This window comes from Panthera leo, chromosome A3 (genome assembly GCF_018350215.1).
Source record: "Panthera leo isolate Ple1 chromosome A3, P.leo_Ple1_pat1.1, whole genome shotgun sequence".
Lineage (NCBI taxonomy): Eukaryota > Metazoa > Chordata > Mammalia > Carnivora > Felidae > Panthera > Panthera leo.
In genome coordinates, this window is record NC_056681.1 from 65,193,570 (window position 1) to 65,217,139 (window position 23,570).

Here is a 23,570-nt window from a genome sequence, read left to right on the forward strand (position 1 = left end):
TCTAGTTGTTTTGCTTATCCTTCCCTTGGCCTGTGGGTGAGGTCAGGGAGACCAGAAGCTACCGTTCCTTCCCTCCTTCCCTCCTTCCCTCCTTCCTTCCTTCCTCCCTTCCTCCCTTCCTTCCTTCTTCCTCCCTTCCTCCCTTCCTCCCTTCTTCCTCCCTTCCTCCCTTCCTTCCTTCTTCCTCCCTTCCTCCCTTCCTCCCTCCCTCCCTCCCTCTCTCTCTCCCTCCCTCCCTTCCTTCCTTCCTCCCTTCCTTCCTTCTTCCTCCCTTCCTCCCTTCCTCCCTCCCTCCCTCCCTCTCTCTCTCCCTCCCTCCCTTCCTTCCTTCCCCCCTTCCTTCCTTCCTTCCTCCCTTCCTTCCTTCTTCCTCCCTTCCTCCCTTCCTTCCTTCTTCCTCCCTTCCTCCCTTCCTTCCTCCTTTCCTTCCTCCCTCCTTCCCTCCCTTCCTTCCTTCCTTCCTTCCTTCCTTCCTTCCTTCCTTCCTTCCTTCCCATGTTTATTTATTTTGAGAGAAAGGTAGAGAGCAAGAGGGGGAGGGGCAGAGAGAGAGGGAGACAAGACAATTCCCAAGCAGGCTCTGTGTGGTCAGCACAGAGCCCAACGTGGGGCTCCAACTCAGAAACTGCGAGATCGTGACCTGAGCCGAAATCAAGTGTATAATGCTTAACTGACTAAGCCACCCAGATGCCCTGCTAGGGTTATTTCTTGGTGCCACGAATGCTGTGCCCATGCGGGTGGACGTGAATGTGTGATGCCCTTGGGACTGAAAGAGGAACGCATAGCCTCTCTGAAACAGCAAAGTGGCTTGGTCCCCTGAGCGAATATGGCCACAGTCACTGTTCCTATAGCACGCATTGTCTGAGTCACTCGTTTGGCACCTATTACATCCTGTGTTGGGTTATTAGTAACCTTTGCGTGCATTAATTTCTCCTCTGCAGTTTGACTGCCCCACGGTGTGGACACAGGGTTTCCTTCCCATTCAGATTCTTACCAGTGCTCATTATAGGAACAAACTTGATTTGTGTTTTAAATGGGGTGTTTGATTTATGAAAATATAAGTACTGTTTATTCAACCAATTATAACTGGACTAATTGGGCTTACTTTTGAAAAACCAGATTTATGGAGGCACCATTGACATACAGGAAACTACATGTATTGAAAGTATACAATTTGAGAAATTTGGAGCTGATAATGTGATTTCTTTTTTTAATGTTTATTTCTTTATTTTGAGAGAGAGAGATAGAGAGTGCACATGAATGGGGAGGGGCATAGAGAGAGAGAGAGAGAGAGACAGAGAATCCCAAGCAGCTTCCTCACTGTCAGCGTGGAGCCTGATTCAGGGCTCCATCCCACAAACTGCGAGATCATGACCTGAACCAAAATCAAGAGTTGAACACTTAACTGACTGAGCCACCCCAGGCACCTCTGATTTCTTACTTAAAAACAATTTTTTTTTTCAATAAGCACTGATTTCATTTCGTGTAAGTTGCCTGGGAGTGTAAGGTATAAACTTTTGAAATGACACTTGTGTGGCGGTAAGGGGGTAGTTTGGCACCCAGATGAATTTCATGCTGTAGTTTCCTGCCACGGGGACTTGAGATGCTCTTGGCATGCAGCAGGCATGTGATAAGTCCCAGTCACTGATGGTCATGTGTGTGTGATGCTTGAGTTTTCATCTGTGTCCCCTTTAAAAAAGAAAATATTTTATATCCTTTATTTTCTTAACGGAGGGTCGTTTTTTCCATGTATTTTTTCCAGCTTTATTGAGGTATAATTGATAAATAAAAATGTATATATTTAAAGTGTCCAACATGATGATATGAGATATATATATACATATATATACACACACACATATATGATTCCCAAAATTAAATCCATTGACAGATACATCACTTTACTATAAACTAGAATGCCCTCAGCAACTAAGGACATTTTTTCCTCTTGACAAATGCAGCAGTGGTTTTATTCCCTGAGCGAAGAGATGCTGGCTGGCTAAGTCTTAGCTGGAAGATTCAGACAGGACAGTAAGCCGACGCTCCGGTCACTGCAGAATCTTTCTCTCCGGATCCCTCTTTGATTTTCGAAAGTGCTGAGCTGGCCCTGCAGGGTAGTTCAGTGCCAGGGTAGGTTAACTGATTCTAATTAGCACTGCCATAGACTGTAACAGTTTTGTTTTTTTTTTCCCCAAGCAGTCAGCCAAGTAACATCAGGAAAGGTGAGACATCTTTCTTTGGCATCCTCCAAGAGGCAAAACTGTTTTCAGGCTCAGTCTCTGCAAGTCCCGCCTTTCTCAGAAATAGGGAGGAAGTGAGATAAGGAAAAGAAATACCCGAGGCACAAGGTGCCCAGAAACATTCATTCTGAACGCAGCTGTGGGGTTTGGTACAGCAGGGAGAAGATGCTGAGAGTCTTTGCTCTCAAGTACTTTCAGCCCTGTTTTCACGGAGTGAGATGGGTTGTAATCAAGCCTTCATGTTTCACGGAGCTGGGGAAACCTTTCTTGGGAGCGATATTTACGGCCATTTCAGAAGGCATCTTCTTACCTTGAACAAATCGTGAGGGCTGGAACTGTATACTGATGCCACAAGAATAAAGTCTGAAAACAAACAGCCCACAGCCTTGAGTGTTCCCGCCCCTCTGGCCACTCTCAGCAGGGATCCAATGTCTGTCTTCAGTAGTGGATGCTCCTGTTTTGTCCTGCCTTGCCTAGACATATGTTTTCCATTGATGGACGGCTACATTTGCAGCCGGTTCGCAATCATTTGCAGTGTTAGGGGGACAGAAATCGTTTGGGAAGCTCCATCCGCAAGGACACCCAAGGCTTTATAACGCAGAAGTTTCAATTGTCCCTGCCATCCAACACCATAAATGATTTCAGATACAACTGGCTTGGTGTTGGGGGGTTGAGGGGTGGGAGGGAAGGAGAAGTTATGCCAGAGCTGGACAAAGTGGTGAAGTTAAGTGGAGATGTCTTCATTCCCTTCCTCTCCATTCAGTAAGGCGATGGTCTGTCCCCACCTTATTGAAACTTGTTCTCGGGAACATCTGCTGTCAGCCATTTCTCCCCCAGTGCGACTTAAGTCAGGGGGTTCCCCTTTTCAGGAAATTTGCCTTTTGAATCTGGGTCTCTTTGGTGAACTAAACAGCCTGGGGAAGGACCCACAAGGAGATGAAAAATAGACAGGTGTGATTCTCAGACTGCGTTCAAAAGAGCACCGTGGGCCCACTTCAGGCTGGGTTCTCACCTCTGAGCTAGACCCGCAGTAGGAAACACACTCGGCCTCGTATCACACATGAGGAGTCATGGAATAACACTTAACTACACGAGAGGACACCCGATCCGTTTTACTAGCCTGTTACTTAATTTAAAAAATGTTGATTGGATGTCTTAAATTGATTTCACTACTCACAAGTGGCACATTGAGCTAGAGGGCCAGGCCCAGATGCTGTTCTAGGGTTCCTGTGGCAGGGCACGTGGGGCTGAAACTCAGATCTCCTTTCTGAGATTCAGGCATCCAGATTCAGACTGGATCTGCTGGAGGAAGGAGGTGCTTTTATAACGTGCCCAGTTCATGTGTCTAAGGCAGGCAGGCAGGGGACTTGTGTGCCCTCCCCCCCCAACACCATCTGTAATTTAGATAGGATCTGTGTGGCCCATAGTGTCCTGTCAATAGGTACCATGTGGAAGAAAGAGAAGGAAGAAAGTCACAGGTGTGGAGAAGCTAGATCCAGAGAAAGGACACTGCCGTGGTTTTGGTGCTGGTCTAGTGTATCAGTTTCTGGCTTTTTTCTCATGGCCTCTTTTGTGGTCAGAAGATTGGGAAGGTGCTGAACGGAGACAAAGGACAAAAGAGCTTAGGTAACCTGACCGCTAGCCACTGCCTCTTACAGAACCAAGGGGTGTCTGAAGGGAAGAGCTGAAGTTTTGTCTGTGTGGGAAAATTAGGAAAGAGCAATGAGAAAAAATAAATAGAGAATAAATAATAAACTCAAAAAATATTTGTTGAAAACATTCTCTGTACCTGAGACTGAGTCAGATGTTTAAATAGCTTCTTATAGTCACCATGGATGATAACAAATTCTGTAAAAAAAAAAAAAAAAAAAAAGATATTTGTCCATCTGCATGAATGCCTTCATTTGAATTCTATGAATTTTCTCCACTTTTAGCTGGTCACTGAGCATGAATTTCCTCACCATGGAAGAAATTCAACTGCTGTTATTCAAATAATGACCATTGTGCCAGGAGGGAGTGTCAGAGAATTAATTAAACTTAATAAAACATTTGCCAAGTTTCCTAGGGTAAGAAAAAGTTTTCTTTTCCCCTCGTGTCCTTAATAACACCATGGAAAGCAGAGAAATTTACTGGTATTTCTTTCATGTCACTCAGAGTTCCTCATTGAGCAGATATTTATTAAATATTTATTGTGTCCCCCAATACTGAGTAGGCACCTGACCTGAAGCAGAACTGAGAAGGGCAGGGGCCCTTGGGGAGCAGGGTTGAGGGGAACCTAAGACTTTTTCCTGATCAAGCATGAGAAAGTGCCCTGAGACCCCTTTACATGGTGATCAGTAAAGGTTCCACTCAGTGTATAGCAGTTAGGATTAAGTGTGTCTGCATGTGACAGGAAAGCTAAATCAATAGTGGCTTAAAGACTTAAGGTTTTATTTTGTCACAGACAAGGAGTCTTGATCAGAGCTGATATGTCTTCCACAGAGCTGTCAGGGACCCTGGCTCCATCCAGCTCTCTGCTTTGTCATCATTAGAGTGTGGTCCTCATTCACATGGTCCAAGATGGCTGCCAGATCTCCAGCCACCACATATTCATGCCAGAAGAAAGCAGAGAAGAAAGATATACTTTCTCCCTTTTGAGGAAGTTTGAGGAGTGCAGCCTTTTTCTAAGCAACTGTATACACAGCTAAATTTCAGGAGGTTTCTTTTTTTTTTTTTTTTAAGTTTATTTATTTATTTTGAGAAAGAGATAGTGTGAGTGGGGGAGGAGGGAGTGAGAGAGAGAGAGAAAGACAGAAAATCTCAAGCAGGGTCTGAGCTGCCAGGGCAGAGCCCTATGCGGAGCTCAAACCCACAAAATCATGAAATCATGACCTGAGCCAAAACCAAGAGTCAGACGCTTAATCCACTGAGCCACCCAGGTGCTTCTCAGGAAGTTTATCACTAGGAAAGAAGGGAAGAATGGATTTTGAGGTAGGCAACTAGCAGTCTCTCCCCAGGTACTGGGTACAGTGGTGTAGGAAAGCGTTGTAAAGGGGGTGGGATGTGATTCAGGCTTTCATGGACTGGATAGTATTTGGATGAGACTGGCTGACACTCCGGATGCTGTAGCCCCGACGCCTCTGCTGGTGCTGATACACTTAGACTAGAGCTTGTGAAGGTCCTGCCCTGGAAGTCTAGCTGTTTCTGTCCTGTCCATTCATAGAATCCTGACTGCCCGGTAGCTCCACGAGACAAGTTATAGCTTAATAGGTTTCGGTTATTACTATTATTTAAAACTTTAAGTATGGGAGATTTCATAGGTATAATAGAGGGAATCACTCACAGAGGTTCTTAGAATGGTCTATCAGTCCCTTGTTTTGTATTTGTCATCGACAGAGCACCCGCCTGGCCCTCTAAAGTGTGGCCAACAAAGGGGAGAGAAAGGCAAGCAGAAACCCAGGGGGGCCCTAGCAGGGAGAGTGTGGGGGTGGGGGTGGGGTCCTAGAGAAAAGCTTTTCCTTCTTCATAATTTCCCTGCTTCTGTTTCACCCAGATCCCAGAGTATAAATCGGCAATGTGATTTTCTCCCTTTTTCTTTTCTTCTAAGGGTTTGCAGGACATAGAGCCAGCAGGATTACATGATTACAGGATCATTAGGGGTCATGCTGCCATCAAAATAAGCATGTCCACTACATTTATTAAATACTGGTCTGTAGGAACTGGCTGATGCTCTTGGACAAGAGAAATAGAGAAGGCAAGTACACATGTGGAAAACAAGAGGTGGAGTTATTATGTGCATGTGATATACCTATGTGATAGCTAGATGAGATGCGATTTATTGTAAACAACATGAGACTATAGTAAAGTGGCTTGGCATGAAATTAATAAAGAAAGTAGCTTTAGAGAAAACAATCAGGTGGGAAATAGAATTGGGAGCAAAGGTTCTTTTCATCGTAGTAAGTGAGGATAATTAAGATAAAATAGCTGTGCCAGATATTATGTGTTTTAAACAACACTGTGTATATTTCACTGGTATATTTCAGTAGTATGGAACAGACAGGAAGATCAATAGTACAGAATAGGATCTGGAATTGGATGCTGTTATATACAGATACTTTGTCTTCAGATCAAGGTGGCATTTTGTATCAGTAAGAAAATGATAGATTATTCAGTGCATAGTTTGGGGCAACTGGGTTGCCATCTGGGAAAACAAAAATTGGATCCATTCGTCACTTCTTATGCCAACATAAGTGCCAGATGAATAAAAAATTTAGATATTAAAAACAGTAGAAGAAAACAGAGAAGTCTAAAAAATCTTGTGGTAGCATGGTCTTGTTAGGTGTAACATAAACCCTTGGGAATCATAAAAACATAGATTGATATGTTACATTTCAAAAAATGGAAAAAACCCAGGCCTCATCTATGACAGCTTCATGGGCCATCATAAGCAAAGTCAAAAAACAGTGAACTTGGAATCATATATAAAATCTAAAAGACAATATCCTTAGTAGATTAAAATCTCTAATACATTAATAAAAGATCAACAACATGATAGACAAATGAGGAAAGACAAGAACAGATTATTGACAGACAAAATAAATAAAATGAGTCTCAAATATATAAAAGGACATTCAACCTATAATAAGCTATTTTTTTTTAAACCGCCAGAATGGTAAATACATTAAAAAAAATTATCACTGTGGGTAGAAGGAGGCAGACATTCATGCATAATGGGAGCTTAAATTGGAATGACTTCCGTAGTGGGTGTTTTGATAATCTTTATTAAAATGGGTATCATTAACTCAACAATTTCACTTCCAGAGATGTTATCCTTCAGAAATATTTAGGTGTAAAGAGATGTATGAGAATATTCGTAGCAGCATCTCAAGGTCCTCATTACTCTGGGTTTCATTTTGCTCATCTGTGAGGCAGAAATAATGATTCTAGTTTCCTGACACTCGAAATGGTTGGTATGAGGGTGTCTCAGAAACAGCGAGGCTGCCTGAAAGAAGAAAGGTATTCTCTCAATTTAGGATATTATTCTGGTGTTTCAGAAAAAGAAAGAGTCCTAATTATAAGGTAATTGCCTTTAGGTAATTGAAATGCCAGGGCAAAGTCATCTTAGCTGTCCTGGGTTTTTGCCTGCTTCTCTCTACTGTGGCATCAAATGCTCAGGGAAACACTGATGGTTGGGAAGCATTGTGACAGGGGTGGCTGGTGGCCTTTTTGGCATGGGGCCCCAAGAGGATGGAGCACCTGGACGATGTGGCCCTCACCACTTGGGGCATCTAGCCTGGCCTGGGATGCCTCAAGAGGGTAGCTCCCCTGGGGCCGTCTCCTTGGGTCCCAGAACACGGGGAGCCCTCAGATGTGACGTTACATTTACACCAACCTTAATTTAACTCAGATAATGATGTAGCCTGTTACACAGCCCATCGTTGTAATCATAGGTAAGGAAATTGCTAAGGGAGGTCCCTGAGCAGTTGGAGGCCAGAAGGAAATATTTTCAAGTAATTAATGGGGGGGGGGGGAGGGAGGGGTAAAAAAATTTTAATATAAAAAAAAAAAAAACAGGAAAAGCCCTAGAATAAGATGTAATAGCTATTATCTGTCCAGAAAAGGGTATATAATAGAAGAAGGTAAGCTGAGATTCGTGGGAAGTTAAAACTTTGGTTTTAAGCTTGTTTCTTTAAAATATCGTTATAAAAATACCATGTTAGATTTCCTTGGGGTTTTTTTTCCCCTCAACCCCAAAATAAAGCCTAATAAAATAACCATTCTGGGAGTTTATAAACAGCAGTGGCTACAATTTAGCAAAATGAAGAGAAGTTAACTTGGATGAATATATCATCCATAAGAAATAAGAGCATCAGTCTGGGCTTTGTTAATGGCAAAAGCCTAAACCACCAAATGATTGTGTTGATTTTGTGGGTTTCTTGAAAGAGCCCAAGCATTTAGAATCTCCCTGACTTATGTAACATTTCAGCTTGCATTGGTTAAGTCAAGAAAAAAGACATGGGGAGCAAGATCTCAAATCAAACGTCTTATCTGGGCTGGAAGAATATACTCTGATTATTTGTTAGGATAATTTAACATATTGCACCTATAGCAAATGCATCAAGTGCATTAGCTGCAGAGGCTGTCATATCAGAAGGCTTCTGAAGTGCCTGTACGTGGCATATCCACTGGTCACACACCAGTTATAGAAGGGAATCAGTGCCGACCTTTTGGGGAGCTCACATTTCAAAGCAGATAGCGCTGGTGTGGCCTGAACATAGGCACACAAGGAAAAATAGACAAAACGTTTCAGGAAGGAATGAGCAGAGGTGTGCTCTATTTAAGGCAAACGCCATAAAAGAAAAGCAGGGTTAAAGAAACCTAATAGGCTGGGAGATCACTTTGGTTTTCATGAAAGGAGTGATTGAAGCACAACTCATAGCAAATTGAGAAGAGTTTGATTAAAAAAAAAAATCTAGATCACGGATTCCTTGTTTTAAACATGTAATATAAATGAAATAAAGAACAGTGATGCTTTGTTTAACTGGGGGGTCGATTTCAGGTAACCTTGGGCAACGAGAACATGACTATGAATAAGGAAACACTGTAGAAAAGCAGAAAGAAAGAACCGAAGGGTCAGAGGTCCAGCCTCCAGCCACCCTCAGGCCATTCTTTGGACCGTGGTTTCCTCATTGGGAAAATGAGAGTATTAGATGGTTTCAAGGTCTCTCTCCCTGTTAAAAATTGAAAATATATAATTGTGCTTTATTTGTGTTTATATGTTTATATATTTATAATATTTTTAAAAGAGTTTTTTAAAAGATTAAAAGGTTTAATACATATACATTGTAAGGAATTCAAATAGTGAAAAGGCAGATGGTGAAACGTTAGCCTTCCTCTTACCCCAGACCCACAGTTCTCTCTCCAGAGGCAACCAGTACTAGTTCCTTGTATATCCTTCCAGAAATCTTCTGCAGGTATATTATGTGTATATCTTTTGAAAACGGATGAGATCATTGGCATACACATTGTCCTGCTGCTTGCTTCTTTTACTTAACAATTTCCGAAGCTGTGATTATAGGCTCGCATTGATCTACTTTCTTCTTCTGGAAGACTCTACAGTGTAGTAATCCACAGCTCGGTAATTAGTTTAACTAGTGTCTTGTTGATGAATAGTCAGTTTATTTTCATAGATCATCAGTTCCCTGCAGCTCTGAATGTCTATGACTTTAACATCTTGGTTAAGAAGATGTCCGAGTAAGAAAAAAAAAATAGTTGTGGGGTGCCTGGATGGCTCAGTCGGTTAAGCATCTGACTTCAGCTCAGGTTGTGATCTCGCAGTTCGTGGGTTCAAGCCCCATGTCGGGCTCTGTGCTGACAGCTCAGAGCCTAGAGCCTGCTTCTGATTCTGTGTCTCCTTCTCTCTGTGCCCCTCCCCTGCTTGTGCTCTGTCTCTCTCTCTCTCTGTCTCAAAAATAAGTAAACATTAAAAAAATGATAGATACATAGTAGAGATTTTTCATTTAAAAAGTTTTAAAAATTTTGGGGCTGCTGAAGAACCCACGGAACAGAGGATGAAGCACATATAGGGGAGCTGGACGTAACGGAGCTAGGATAATCAGGGAGGTCGAGGGCAGGAGTGATTTGCCCTCTGTGTCTAGTGATCAAGTGACTGGACTAACACACTCGAAGGGGTGTGGAGTGGGGGCAAAGGACTGGCAGGTGGAGACTACAGGGGGGGGCTCTCACCACTGAGGAATGACATAGTGACAGCATGGGCCACACTCAAGTACCTAAGGCTGATGAAGCACCAGCAAAGTAGGGACATTGCATGTTTATTTTGGAGAGAATTTTATGTCTCATATTTACCAAAAACCTTCAAAGTAGTCATCATGAACTTTTTCGGACTTGCTTCCCTTATGGCTCAGTATTCATTCTAAAGGAAAATAATTTTTTTAATGTTTATTTATGTTTGAGAGACACAGCATGAGCGGGGAAGGGGCAGAGAGAGAGGGAGACACAGAATCTGAAGTGGGCTCTAGGCTCTGAGCTGTCAGCACAGAACCTGAGGTGGGGCTCAAACCCACGAACTGCGAGATCACGACCTGAGCCGAAGTCAGATGTTTAACTGACTGAGCCACCCAGGAGCCCTTGTATTCATTTTATTTGAAATCACACACATGGATAACGCCATGTTTTTAGGACTGAGGATCTAAAGGCAGTAACCGGGCTGGAGTGGGGGTGGCGGGGCTCTGGAAACCAGTGGGCCATGTCCAGCAGGGGCCCGGCTGTACAGTTCTCCTTTCCACCGCGCTCAAGGAAGAATGGACCATTTGCATTTTTGTGGTAGGGATAGTTGTTTTACCACCCCCGAGATTTGATTTCCTCACAGGAACAGGGCTATAGGCGCACCTGCTGCTGCTCGGCGGTGTCTCCAGAGAGACTGTGGATTTTCGCTGTGACTCATGAGTAGTATTTATGGCCACCGTGCTGGTAGCAACAGACAGACTGAGTGACACAGGCTCGGAGAGTGTTTCCCCTCTTTCCATTCAGAGGTTTTTCTGGAATGCCCCCAATGTGTTGGCTTTCAGTGTTTGCTCAAGAAAGAGAAAAGAGAACAACTCAGTCTCGGGCTGATTTGGCCACCTTCTCCCCTCCCGGTTCATTCCTAAAAGGCGTGTAGTTTGACTGTCCACTTGGTTGAATCGAAAGCATTTCGGTGTCAGCATTGACGTCCTGCGAATTATGCTCGGCTTCACCTTGCATGTGAAGGGAGATACCGTCTTTATCAGCCTCTTCTCCCCACTCTCTTTTAGCGAATCTAATTTCTGCTGACTGCTATTTGAGGTCATTAGCTTAGTGGAACAGGGCCCTGTGCTAATGAGTACAAGGTCACAGCTTTGCACGGAGGAAGGCGTTACTTTTCTGTAGAGGACACCAGCAGGCCCGGCCAGCTGCCTCGCCAGCGTTTCCATGAGGGATAGGAAGGCCAGGTGAAGAGGGTACAGGTGCCTTAAACTCAGCCCACCTCTTTGTCTTTCTGGACACAGAACGCACACTGAGGTTCTACTGCTTATAAGTCAGTAATCCTGAAGCGTGAATTTAAATTTAAGAGATTTTTTAAAATTTATTTTTAAAATTTATTTTATTATTTTTTTAAGGTGAATTTCTTTTGAGAAAGGGAGAGAGCGCAAGCAGGGGAGGGACAGAGAGAGAGAGGAAGAGAGAGGATCCCAAGAAGGCTCCGTGCAGTCAGCACAGAGTCCGACTCGGGGCTCAATCTCAAGAACTATGAGATCATGATCTGAGCTGAGATAAAGAGTCAGATTCTTAATCGACTGAGCCACCCAGGCGCCTTGAGATTTTTTTTTTAATAGATTATTTTTTTAAATATGCACTCATGGTAAAAGTTCCTCGGTGTGTATAGTTCATTTTTGTTCACAAATTCACCAAGAAGTTGATGAGTCTCAAGAATTCTGGGGATCCTGGGGCGCCTGCGTGGCTCAGTCAGTTGAGGGTCTGACTCGAATTTGGCTCAGGTCATGATCTCACATTTCATGAGATTGAGCCCTGTGTTGGGCCCTGGGCTGACAGCATGGAGCCTGCTCAGGATTCTCTCTCCCCCTCTCTCTGCCTCTCTCTGACTTATGTGTGCTCTCTCTCTCTTTCTTTCAAAATAAATACATATACTTAAAACAAAAAGAATTCTGTGGATCCTCTGGATACCAAGAGTCCACAAGGAGGAATCAAGACCTCACTCCCATCTGTCTTCGTTTCCTAGGACTGCTGTGGCAAAGCACCACAAAAGTTATCCTCTCACACTTTTGGAAGCTACAAGTCCAAGGTCAAGTTGTCCGCAGGCAGGGCCACACTCCCTCTGAAATCTGTAGGGGAATCCTTCCTGGTCTCTTCCAGCTTCTGGTAGCCCCAGGCATTCCTTGGCTTGTGTCAGTAGAAGTCCATGTTCCAGCTCTGTCTTTACATGGCTTCCCTCCCATTCTTCCTTCTCTCTTATAAGGACAACTAGTCATTGGACTAGGGCCCACCCTACGACCTCATCTTAACTTGATTATATCCACAAAGGCCCTATTTCCAAATAGGGTTACATTCACAGGGACCTAGGGCTTCAACACAGCTTTCAGCGGAGCAACCCATAAAGCCATCTGACCTCAGGAAGCTTCCAAATCAGTGGGGGAAGCTGATGGAAAAGGTTGGTGAAATCTTCGCTAACAGAGGCCCAAATGCTGGGCTGAAGAGGGGAGGATACATACACATACATACACACATACACGTACACATGTGCATGCACACGTATATACATACGCACACAGGCACATGCATACATATACCCCAACCAACAGCAAATACACATGTATGGTATGATGGAGAATTGATAAGTTATAAAGGTTCTGTGGAGTATTCCTGCTGTGGCCTGGAAGGGTAGGTGCATTTCCGTTATAAAGAAGTGGGCAGTGAAGGGCATTTCAAGTTGAATGTGAGCACGCTCGGTCAGACCTGGAAAAAAAGATGCTTCTGGCAGAAATGTGAGGGAAGAATTGGCAGTCTGGAGACTGGAGACCAGTTGAGAGATTCTGCAGGAGGCCCAGGGGGCTCAGGAGGGCCTGAACTTGGAAATGGTGGTGGAAAGAGAAGTCAGGGAGAGATCCTGAAGAGCGGGGTAGGGGCAGGGAGTTGATGGAAGGTGGCAGCGGGTGGGTAGGGGGAGATGGCCAGAGGAGAGCTGATGCCAGGGCTTCTGGTGAGGTTGATTGGGAGGATGGTGGTGCCATTAGACAGGGCAGGTAACTCAGGAGGAAAGCACACATTTGAAAGGGAAGTAATGCGTTTGCTTGTCAGTATGTTGAGTTTGAGATAACTGTGTCTCCGGGTGTAGATGTTCAGCACAAATTTAGAAACCTGAGTTTGGCATTATGGAGGAGAGGTCCAGGTTGGAGGCAACGATGCCAATGTGATTGTTGAAACCATGGGAGCGGGTGAAGTGGATGTGAGAGTGGACAGGGTCCAAAGGGAGGCAGGGCAGACTCAAACCTTGGGCAAAGCCCAGGGGATGGACAGGGATAGGAGACAGTGCAGGCCGGAAAGGCAGCAGGGAGAGAGCTGAGACAGTACATCCAGCAGGGCCATGTCCTGCCTTGAGTTAGCTGAGGAGAATGAAAAATAAGGAGACTGTCAGATCTGACAGTTGACGTTCTGTCTGAGAGGCTGATTGCGAGAAAACCCTCTCCGTGAAGCGACTGGGGGCAGAATCCAAATTGTGAGAGGTTAAGGAGACAAGTGGGGAGATGTGGAAGTAAGGCAGTAAAGGGAAGTCTGTCACTCTTGAAAAGGGGAGAAGGGTTGACTGTCACTTCTTGGCAGGGAGAAGAGAGATGGTGGGGGGTAGAGGAGGAAGCAGAGTAAAAAGAAGGAATAGTCAGTCAGGAAGGTAGAAAAGAGGATAATTACTTGATGAACCAAGTTCTAGAATAGGTGGTGGGCTATGGGATCAATTGCAGGGAGAGAAGAAGTTTAACTGAGACTCTGAAGGGAATTTTGAGAAAAATAGAAGTGAGTCATAGTGTGCATGAGATCTGAGTCTCACGGAGATTTTTTTTAGAAAAAAATTTTAAGTTTACTTATTAATTTTGAGAGAGAGAGAGAGAGAGAGAGAGATAGAGAGCGCCCAAGTGGGGGAGGGGCAGAGACACAGAGGGAGACAGAGATCCCAACTAGGCTTTGCACTACCAGCACAGAGCCCAATGTGGGGCTTGAACCCACAAAACTGTGAGATCATGACCTGAGCTGAAACCAAGAGTCGGACACTTAAGTGACTGAGCCACCCAGGTACCCCAAATCTCATGGAGATTTTTGGTCGATGAAAATCACTCATGTGGTGGGGTCCACAGTCTTCCCTGAAGACTGGAGAATGAACTAGTTGACCTGGGGACAGAACTTTGTGATTATTGACCTCTGCTGTACCATACTGTCATGGAGACAGAAGACTCACACCCCACCTCCAATGGTTTCCCCATAGATTGTCCAGCCTTTTCATTTTATGGCTATTTCCAAAACTAAAACGTAGGGCTTACATCCCAGATAGGCTTTCTCTGGCCCAAGAACTAATGCCGAGTAAAATGGCTCATCTCAGAAACAAAAGTGCTGTAGGAGCCTGGCCTGGAAATCACAACTGTTTTCCCTCTGTCACCATCCAGAGAAACAGCTCTCTTCTTCCCTTCATTCCTACCTCTTTCGAGATCTGAATTTCTGGATCTGGGTCTAGAGAATGGGGCAGAGGAATGAGGATGTGGTCAGGAAGCCTGGAGTGTGTGACCACAACCCTTTGCCATACTCATTAGGTACCAGAGGAATCAGCCAGTCGAGCTCCATGGTAAGTGCTAACAGATACAAGAGGGATGGGTGTCCTGCCTTCATGGGACCTATGTGGAACCTAGAGCCTGTGCCACACTAGCGGAGGAGACCAGAGTTCCCTGAGCAATGCACGTGTGCTAGTTTTGTAGTGCAGAAAGGCGAGGCAAGGGCAGTGTTGGCTAGAGTGGGGGAGAAGAGCTTCATGGGAGATAGGAGAGAGACTCTGAATGATGAGTAGTTTGTTTACATAAATAGGTAAGAAATGTAGAAGCGTCTCGGGCTGATGGCTACCATGTTGGCACAAATGTTGCGTGTCCGGGAGACAATGAGAAGACTGACCAGCCAAGAAGGGATTGTATCTGGGAGCGGGCTGTGATCGGGTGGAATGAATCTGGTCTGTGGAGGGCTTTGAATATAAGACTGAAGAGTGTGGACTTTTTGTCTGAGAGAGACCGGGAGCTACTGGAAGTTAGAGAAAAGGAGTCTCATGAGGAAGCCCATGTTTCAGAAAGGAGAGCGCCTCTCCTTTCTACTTTAACTTGGCTGTGAAGAGCTAACCGCCTCACGCAAGATGCACCGGCCGTGTTTCCTGCCCTATGGAACTCACAGACAAGGAGGAGGGCAGCTCTTCCTTCCTGTTTTTCCTCTCTCTGTCAGGAAACTTTCCTGAGGAGCTTGAGTTTATTCCTCCAGACTGTGCAGAATGAGGGTTATTGTACATCTTGAGAGAAAAATCAGGTTTTCGTTTTTTTTCTTCTTTCTCCCTCAACATTGGTCACTTCTCCTTGGCCTTTAAGGACGTTGATACCATTCCTCTTCAGATTTTCCCTGTATCCACAGTGGTTTTTCCAAAGCCATTGCCACTCGCTGAAGAGAACACAGTCCCAGCCGGAGGTTGAGAGACTGACTGCATTCCAAGCCTTCTCTCCTTTCCTGCAGGGAGATGGTGTGTGTGTTAGATAAATGCACTGCCACTTAACAAAATAGCTGCCCGTCACCGAGCTCCTTGAAGAAATCCTAAAATAACAATACTGGAGCATGTGCCACACTTGTGGGAAGCAAGGGCTTTGTGGGGAAGCGGGTGGGGAGCAGAGAAAAGAAACAGATTTTTATGTCAGGCTGACAAGAGTTTATTATACACATCAGCGGTTAAAATAATTACTTTTTTTAAATTATGAAAAAAAAAAGGCTTTCTGGGGCCCTGTTAAATATCAGCGGCAGTTCCTCACAATGGGTTTCCTGGGGCCACGAGGAGACACCTTGTCTCTCCAGATCCCGGTGGGGGTTTTGGCAGGAGACAGGGAGTGCACCCCTTCCCCGCTTGCCGTCACATGTTGAGTTTTGCTTGAGGTGTTTTGTGTGTCCCGTTGGCTTCTCTGGTTTCTCCACTTCACATCTTGCGTTTTGCTATTGTCCTTCCCGCCATGCACCCTCTTCTCACAACTCTTAGGAGAGAGTCCACAGGGCCCCGTGGCAGGTGAAGGTGCTGCTTGGCATCATCTTTTCATTTTCTTTGAATAGTTGAGGCTTTCCAGAAATTAGCAAAAGACCTGACAGGGAGCTGCCAAGATGGTGGGGGTGAGCAGAGATCTCAGAACCCAGACCTCTGTTTTCCCACCGGGCTGGAATCTTCTCACAGGAAGCCAAGAATGCTGACGGTTAGGTTGTTCCACACAGTGAAATCTGGACACCGCGTGGCTTTTTCTTCCAGCATTGGACCTTTTGTTAGATTTCTGGGCTCATCACAGAGCTTGAAAAAGCTCTATTACCCTTGACTGTGCAGGTGAGAACCAGGAAATGATTGCTCAGGACACTGCTTGGGCCCGTGACCTATCATGTGACCACACCACCATGGTCACAGAGCCCTTCTTCTCTTCCTGGGCCCCGAACCCTACTTCCTTTTTATTCTTGACCTCCTGCCAGCCTTGGCTTCTGTACCTGCCAAAAAGGGCTATGTTTGGTGCAGAACTGAAGGCAAACCCTGTTGTGACCCCTCTTCCATTCACACCCATGGTGATACAGAGGATTATCCTGAGATCAAAGATGGATTTTTCTCTGACACTCAGGAAGATGCCTCCATATGAAGGGAAATAGTCTGATGTACCTGACAGGTGATTTGTCATTTCAAAGCCAGTGTTCTGCCTGGGAGGGCCAGGGAGGGTGTGGGAGGGCCTGGGGGGGTAGGGAGGGGGGCTCCCTTCTGGCCTTGTCCCGTCCCTGTGGCTGCCCACGTTCTGCTTGGCTCTGAACGGTCCTGAAGAATTTTATTTTGGAGCCCCAGAGAAGAGGTCTGGCTGACATTATTGCCTTTTGTGCCCCCTAACGGTGCTCTGGTCCTTTATTGGTTGTGGCCAAAATGTGGGTGAAAGTCCATTTTCTTCTTCACTCAACCACGACAGATATGGACTTTTACTATCAAAAATAAAACAAAACTGGAGTAGCAATAGCAATCAGGGCCTTCCAACAAAGCAAAGTGAGGGGCCGACATAGAATAGGCTTCTGCTCTTACCTTGGTGGAAACTGGTTGGCACTGTCTCCAGCCTGTCTTTTTCACTCTAGACCTGGTTACCTCACCCTTCAGGTGGCTTCCTACAGGGACCAGCTTCGGCTGGAGTACCAAAGCCCTCCCCGGCCTCCATTCCCAGGAGCTGCCCGGAAGCAGCTTCCTGACTCAGAGCCCCATCCTTCCCCTGCCGGCCCAGACCGAATGCTCATACTAGCTCAGCTGACCACCCCGATTCCCTGTGAGCTTTTCTGGATGAGCCAACACCAGATATTCCTGCAAGTGGACAGAGTTTGTTCCCGAGTTCTCTAGTTGTGTGTGTATTTGCTTTCTATGTTGAAAGAAGTCAAGAACGTTAAAACTCTTGGAGCACTTTATTCTCAGCCAGAGCGAGTGGAGTGGAGCCTTTTGACAGAAGGAAGAGACCAGGTTCCAAAGTGCTGCCGAGCGTGTGTCAATTCCCCATAGGCTTATTTTTCCATGTCCAGGCAGTGACGACTAGAGCGGACATCAGTCTGTGCTGGCTTTATTTCCCACAAATGCTCTGTTGGGTGCCACATGCAAATGTAATGTTTGGCTGCGTGTCGGGCAGCCCGCACTCATTTTGTGGGCAAGTTCTAGACAAGTGGTTAAAAGCAGATTTTGTGTCTGATGCTGTGTAGATTTACATTAAACTGTCCAGATTCCCAGTAGGTGAGTTTGCTGGAATTGTTTCCTACCCACATCCCACATTGTATTTAGAATTTTATTGTAGCAAAGTTAATATAATCTGGCTTGATAGAAAACATACATCCATCTTCGGTTGGGGGAGTGAGAGGAAGGGGCAGCTGGAGGGAGTGTCCCTAGTTTCACGAGCGGCTATGGCTCCCTGGGAGTGAGGCTTGATTTTGCTCAGCATCTCTGCTAATGATGTGGAGTAAATGATGTCAGTAAACAACAAGTTAATGGACTTCCCAGATATGTGAGGTTCTGCAGCTGTTGCAAAGAGCAGTGAGCACAGAAAAAAAAAAAAAAAAAAAAACTATAAAGGAAGAGAGAGAGGGGAAGGTGAGAGGAAGAGAAGGGAGGGAGGTCAGTAATGTAAGCAGGAAACAAGGATGAGATTTAGCTCTTCAAATCCAAATTCTTGTATCTGGGGCATGATTGCGAGCGCATGTACCCCAGGAACCCATCTGGAATAACAGCCAATCTGAGAAAGCCCTGAGGATGGCCACGGGCAGCCATGCGGGTGTGAGTTGTCTGGGTTTCTTAGGGTCTGGCTGTGTGTGCAGAGGTGAACAGAACAGGCATCACATAGAGATGCCTACATGCTTACACCCCTTTTGAGAAAATTAACATCTATGAACTTAAAATTCACCATTAGGATGAGGGCAAAACTTACATACCACCAAGGGAGTGGTAACAAATTACGCCTTGTCAGCTCATTACAAGACCCTTTATAAGCTGGCCCCCAGTTTTATCTTTTTAGCTTCATCTATTTCTATTTTTACTGGACACCCTACACTGCAGGCAAATGGTGTGGTTTGCTGTTCCCATAACATCTTTTTCTTCTCTCTGCTTGGAAGTTCTGCCTCATGCCCCCTGCCTCCTCCCAACCTCCTCCCTTACTGTCCTTCACAGGCAGAGGAGGGGCTCCAGCCACTCCCCAGAGATGTCACCTGCCCCTGCAGCCCGTTAGTGCTTACCTCTGCTAGGGCATTTGCTCCACTGCCTTCTCATTTGATTTCTTGTCTGTGTCTCTCCAGAGTTAAGGTGCTGGAATGGGGGAACATGATGGATCTCTTTTTTCCCCACTCTGTCAATTCCAGTGTCTTAGATTGTCCCATGGCCACTATAGGAACCCAGTAAGAGATTGGTGAGTGAGTTATCATGAGTTGGAAGGTGAAGGATCCTAGGAATGGCCAGAGGGCCTTCCTCGGTGGTGCCACCCAGAGCCCCTTGGTTGGAAGGGCTGTGGGTTGGGGGTAAGAGGCCAGTCGCCGTGCTTGGTCATTGTAGATGTGCCTCTGCTGTCCTTATCTGTACATAGGCCACACTTGCTTTAGCTGCACTGACTGTGTAAAGCTGATCCCAAGGAGGTCAGCCCTGTTTTTTGGGGGTCCTGGAGGATTTCAGGAGCAGGGTGGGTGTGGTGTACGGGGTTTGGTAGGATGTTGGAAGTATGAAATTGACTCCTCAGAACATCGTGGCTTCGAGGAGGTTGTGTTGGTGCTGTCAGCTGATGATGAAGGTGTGAAGTGAACACACCTCTTAGGACCCTGGAAAGTTCTAGGGCGGATGTTGCCTCTTGTGTCTGGTGGGAGGGAAGACACCTGTTTCTCACACTGATGAGGACTGGGTGGGGGTGAGGAAGTGGGGGAACTTAGAGGGTAGCACTGGATGATGGCTCTCTGGTTCTCAGAGATGGCCAGCCACAGACTGGTCTGCAGAGAGGAGGCAGCAGCTGGGCGCAGCTCTTGAAGATGGAAGGCATGGGTCCCCAGGTTAATGACTGCACTTCACTAACCAGGATGCCTGGGGCCAAGCATGAAATGGTTACCTGCGTTTTCTTTCTAAGGAGCAGAGGACAAAGCTCTGAGCCCCACCTGAGTGCCAGGGCTGTGCTAAGAGTTGGGGATGCAGTTGTGAACAAAACAGAGAGGTCCTTGCCCTCTGGGGGCTCTCAGGCTGCTGGCGGAGAGAGATGTCTGTCAAATAATCCTGAAACAAATGGAAAATTTCAATGTTGATGAGGGCAGTGAGGGAGAGATAGATGGTGTGCAGAGATCCTGAAATGGGTTGACCTGGTCTGGGAGCTGAGGGAAGGCTCCTTGGGGTCACAATGTGTGAGCCAAGATGTAAAGGAGGAAAAGGCGTAGTTGGATAAAGAAGGCACAGAAGAGGCCTGAAGCAGAGGGAACAGGAAGCAGCATAGCGTTGCCAGCTTTGATGGGAGACATTCCTTCAAGATATTCGAGCCTGCGCTTCTGCTTGACCGAGAATAATCTAGGAAATGAAACAGAACTTTGCCTTCACCAGGACCTTGTAGGACCACGAGGTCATCTCATAGGTGGGTGTGAGGAGTTGAACTATGTACCCCCGCTCCTACACTGTAAAGATGTGTTAAAGCACTGATTCCTGGTATGTCAGAATATGACCTTATCTGGAAGTAGGGTCTTTGCAGAAGTAATCAATTTATACTGAGGTCATTGGGGTGGGTATGTTTAGCGTACCTTTAAAAAGGGAAACAAATATGGACACAAAGACAGACACAGGGACAAGAGGCCACATGAGGGTGGAGGTAGGGATTGAAGTTATGATGCCACAGGCCAAGGAACATCTGAGGCTGTCAGAAGCTAGAAGAGACAAGGAGGGGTCCTCTTTAAAAAATTTTTTTTTAACGTTTATTTATTTTTGAGACAGAGAGAGACAGAGCGTGAACAGGGGAGGGGCAGAGAGAGAGGGAGACACAGAATCTGAAACAGGCTCCAGGCTCTGAGCTGTCAGCACAGAGCCTGACGCGGGGCTCGAACTCACAGACCTTGAGATCATGACCTGAGCCGAAGTCGGACGCTTAACCGACTGAGCCACCCAGGCGCCCCGGAGGGGTCCTCTTTTAGAGGTTTGGAGGGAACACAGCACTGCCCACACCTTGATTCCAGACTCCTAGCCTCTAGAGTTGCAAGAGAATGCATTTCTGTTGTTTTAAGCCACCCAGTCTGTGGTGGTTTGTTATATGGCAGCCCCAGGAAACCAATACAGTGAGGAAAGAAGGAAAAGGAAGGGTTGTGTTGAAGATTACAGATAAATATATTTACACCTAGAACAAGGCCTGGAACATAATAGGTGCTCAGTGAATAGTAGCTATTGCTATCTTATTGGGTGGAAAACAGGGGCAGGCTTCATTTTGGTTTTTGGTGTGTGTGTGTGTGTGTGTGTGTGTGTGTGTGTGCGCGTGTGTGTGTGTGAGTGCGTGCCCATGTGTGGTGTTTTGTTTTGGTTTTGGAAAAACAGGAAGTATTCAAAGTTTAAATTGGGCTGCCTGATATGTATATATAACATTGGTAGCCACTCTAGAGAATCCCCTATACTCACATGCTAAAAATAAATGCCTCCATCGATGAGACCTCCAGTCCTTTATCAGTGGAGAGCTTTAAAATGCAGGTGCACTGGGAGGTGGTCACAGTGACCTAAAGATTCACTAACAAGTAAATGACCAATCCCCAGATCTTTTTTAAGGGTAGTTGTTATCTAGAGAGGGGAGAGCACAGAGCCTCCGAGGGCTATAAAGGCCTGGAGTACAGAAGAGGGCATTCTAGAAAGGAGAAGGCAGGGAAGAAAGCAAGTTTTGCCCACCTAGTGGGTTAACCCAGGCCAGACCCTGGAGGAAGGCAGGCTAAGAAGCGATGTGAAACACCATTTACGTTGGGGTTTTAGAAGGCATCTGGATTCTTAGAGACATTGAGGAGTCTAGATATTTCCTTTCTTTCTCTCTTTAGTATCGAAATTTAGGAATCACCTAGCAGATACAAAACCAGAAGCCAAATATGAAGAGTAAACCTGACTTGGAGAGTGGCATGCTGAAACACGAAAGTGGAGATCAACCTGGTTTCAGTAGCTGGCAAGGATGCTTTGTGATGAGTCCCAGCTGTTGGACAAGTTCTTTGCCTTTTCTCAGTGTCCATTTCCTCACCTGGAAGAGTGGGATATAAAGTTGCCACTATAGGCAGTTCTTTAGTGGCGATCATATGGGATGGCACCTGTGAAGTTGCCCAGTCAGCTTGTTGGACGTGTTTTCTTTGAGCTGTAGGATTTATGCCTCCTTAAGGCTGATCTATCTATCTATCTATCTATCTATCTATCTATCTATCTATCTACATATATATATTTAATTGAACAATGTGATTTTTAAGGGGTGCAATGTAATGATTTAATATACATAGACTTTGTGATCATGGTAAATTCATTGTGCAATGATTCCCACAACCAAAGTCATGAACACACCCATCACTTCACATGCTCACTTTTTTTGTTTTTCAGTGAGAATACTTAAGATCTACTCTCTTGGCAAATATCAGGGCCAATATTAACCATCATCACCATGCAGTACATTAGATTCCCAGAACTCATTCATCACTTAACTGGAGGTTTGTGCACTTTGACCGACCTCGTCCCATTTCCCTCGTGCCCCTGGTAGCGATGGCTCTACCCTCTGGTTCTATGAGTTGGACTTCTTAGGTTCCACATGTGGGTGAGATCATGCAGTATTTGTCCTTCTCTGTCAGGCGTTATTTCACTTAGCATAATTTTTCCCAGTCTGCCCAGGTTGTCACAGATAGCAGGATTTCCTTCTTTTTTATTTCTGAATAATATTCTCTCAGTGCAGACATTTTAAAAATCCATATCCATTGACAGATACATAGGTTGTTTCAATATCTCGACTATTTAAAGCATCTAGACTTGAATGAGATTTAGCCAATGTTCTACAACAGTGGTATCCAAATTATTAATATTTTTTAGTAGTAGGAAACCCCCTCCCCTTTTCTTTTTCTACATAAAACTCTAGGGGAACCCCAGCACGTAAAGTAAATCTAAGGAGCTTCTCTTGTTGAAGGTGGGGCAAGGACTGCTTCTTCTGTCTCATTCCCTGCCCTTTGTCGTGCCTTGGATAATACCCTCAAAGGAGCCCTTCAAAAACCTTACTCTGAGCGTAGAAGGAACTAGAAGGGGATTTTATTTTTTGCTTGAAGGAAATTAGTCCTTATTTTCAACTATAAATCTAACAAGTCAGCTGCCCTTAGTAAAGGTGGAATGTGTTGGGCCTCAGCTTCTGTGTAATTATTTTTGCATTCCTAGTGACTGTTACAGGCCCCCCTATCTGACTTAGAGACCAGGCACTATTTCCTTTCCTCCTAAGTTTTATTCTCTAGCTCAGAAATACATGACTCGATTAGAAGCTCCTGCAGGGTAAGAGGCGTTTTATTTGGAATCTCCAGAGTACCTTCTACTAGAAGGACAGACAGAAGCCCTCCATTTGTAGAACAGTTTCTTCTTTGGATTTTCTTTTATTGTCCTAAGTAGAAAGCTCCACTTGTTCTTGTAAAAATTCTTTCCCAGAACATTTATTTTGCTTTGTTTTTTAAAAAGACAATAATTGGGCTTCTGTCACACTTTTTGGGAAAACTATCTTCAACTATGCAGTCTGTTCACTCACAACAAAACATTCATATTCTTTCGTACATATGCTCACAGAAGATAAAGCTAAAATAGCTTCTTTTATATTACAAGTATTAAAATGACAAATATGTCTCCAAATATCAAATGATTGGAAGAGTGCAGATTTGAATTCCATCTAGATTAAGAGGCATTATTACTGAAAACATTATTATTTTGTCCATCCATCCATCCATCCATACATCCAACAATCCACCAATCATTGAGCTTTTACTTGGTGCAGGCCCAGAGACCCATGGGTGATACGCACCTACATAGAAAAAAGCCAA

General features: G+C 45.2%; 1 protein-coding gene across 3 annotated transcripts in view; it reads left to right on the forward strand.

Moving 5' to 3' along the window:
- The window catches only part of PRKCE (protein kinase C epsilon), a 498,956-nt gene that overhangs the window by 27,252 nt on the left and 448,134 nt on the right, over nucleotides 1-23,570 (forward strand). The gene's annotated exons all lie outside the window — the stretch shown is intronic.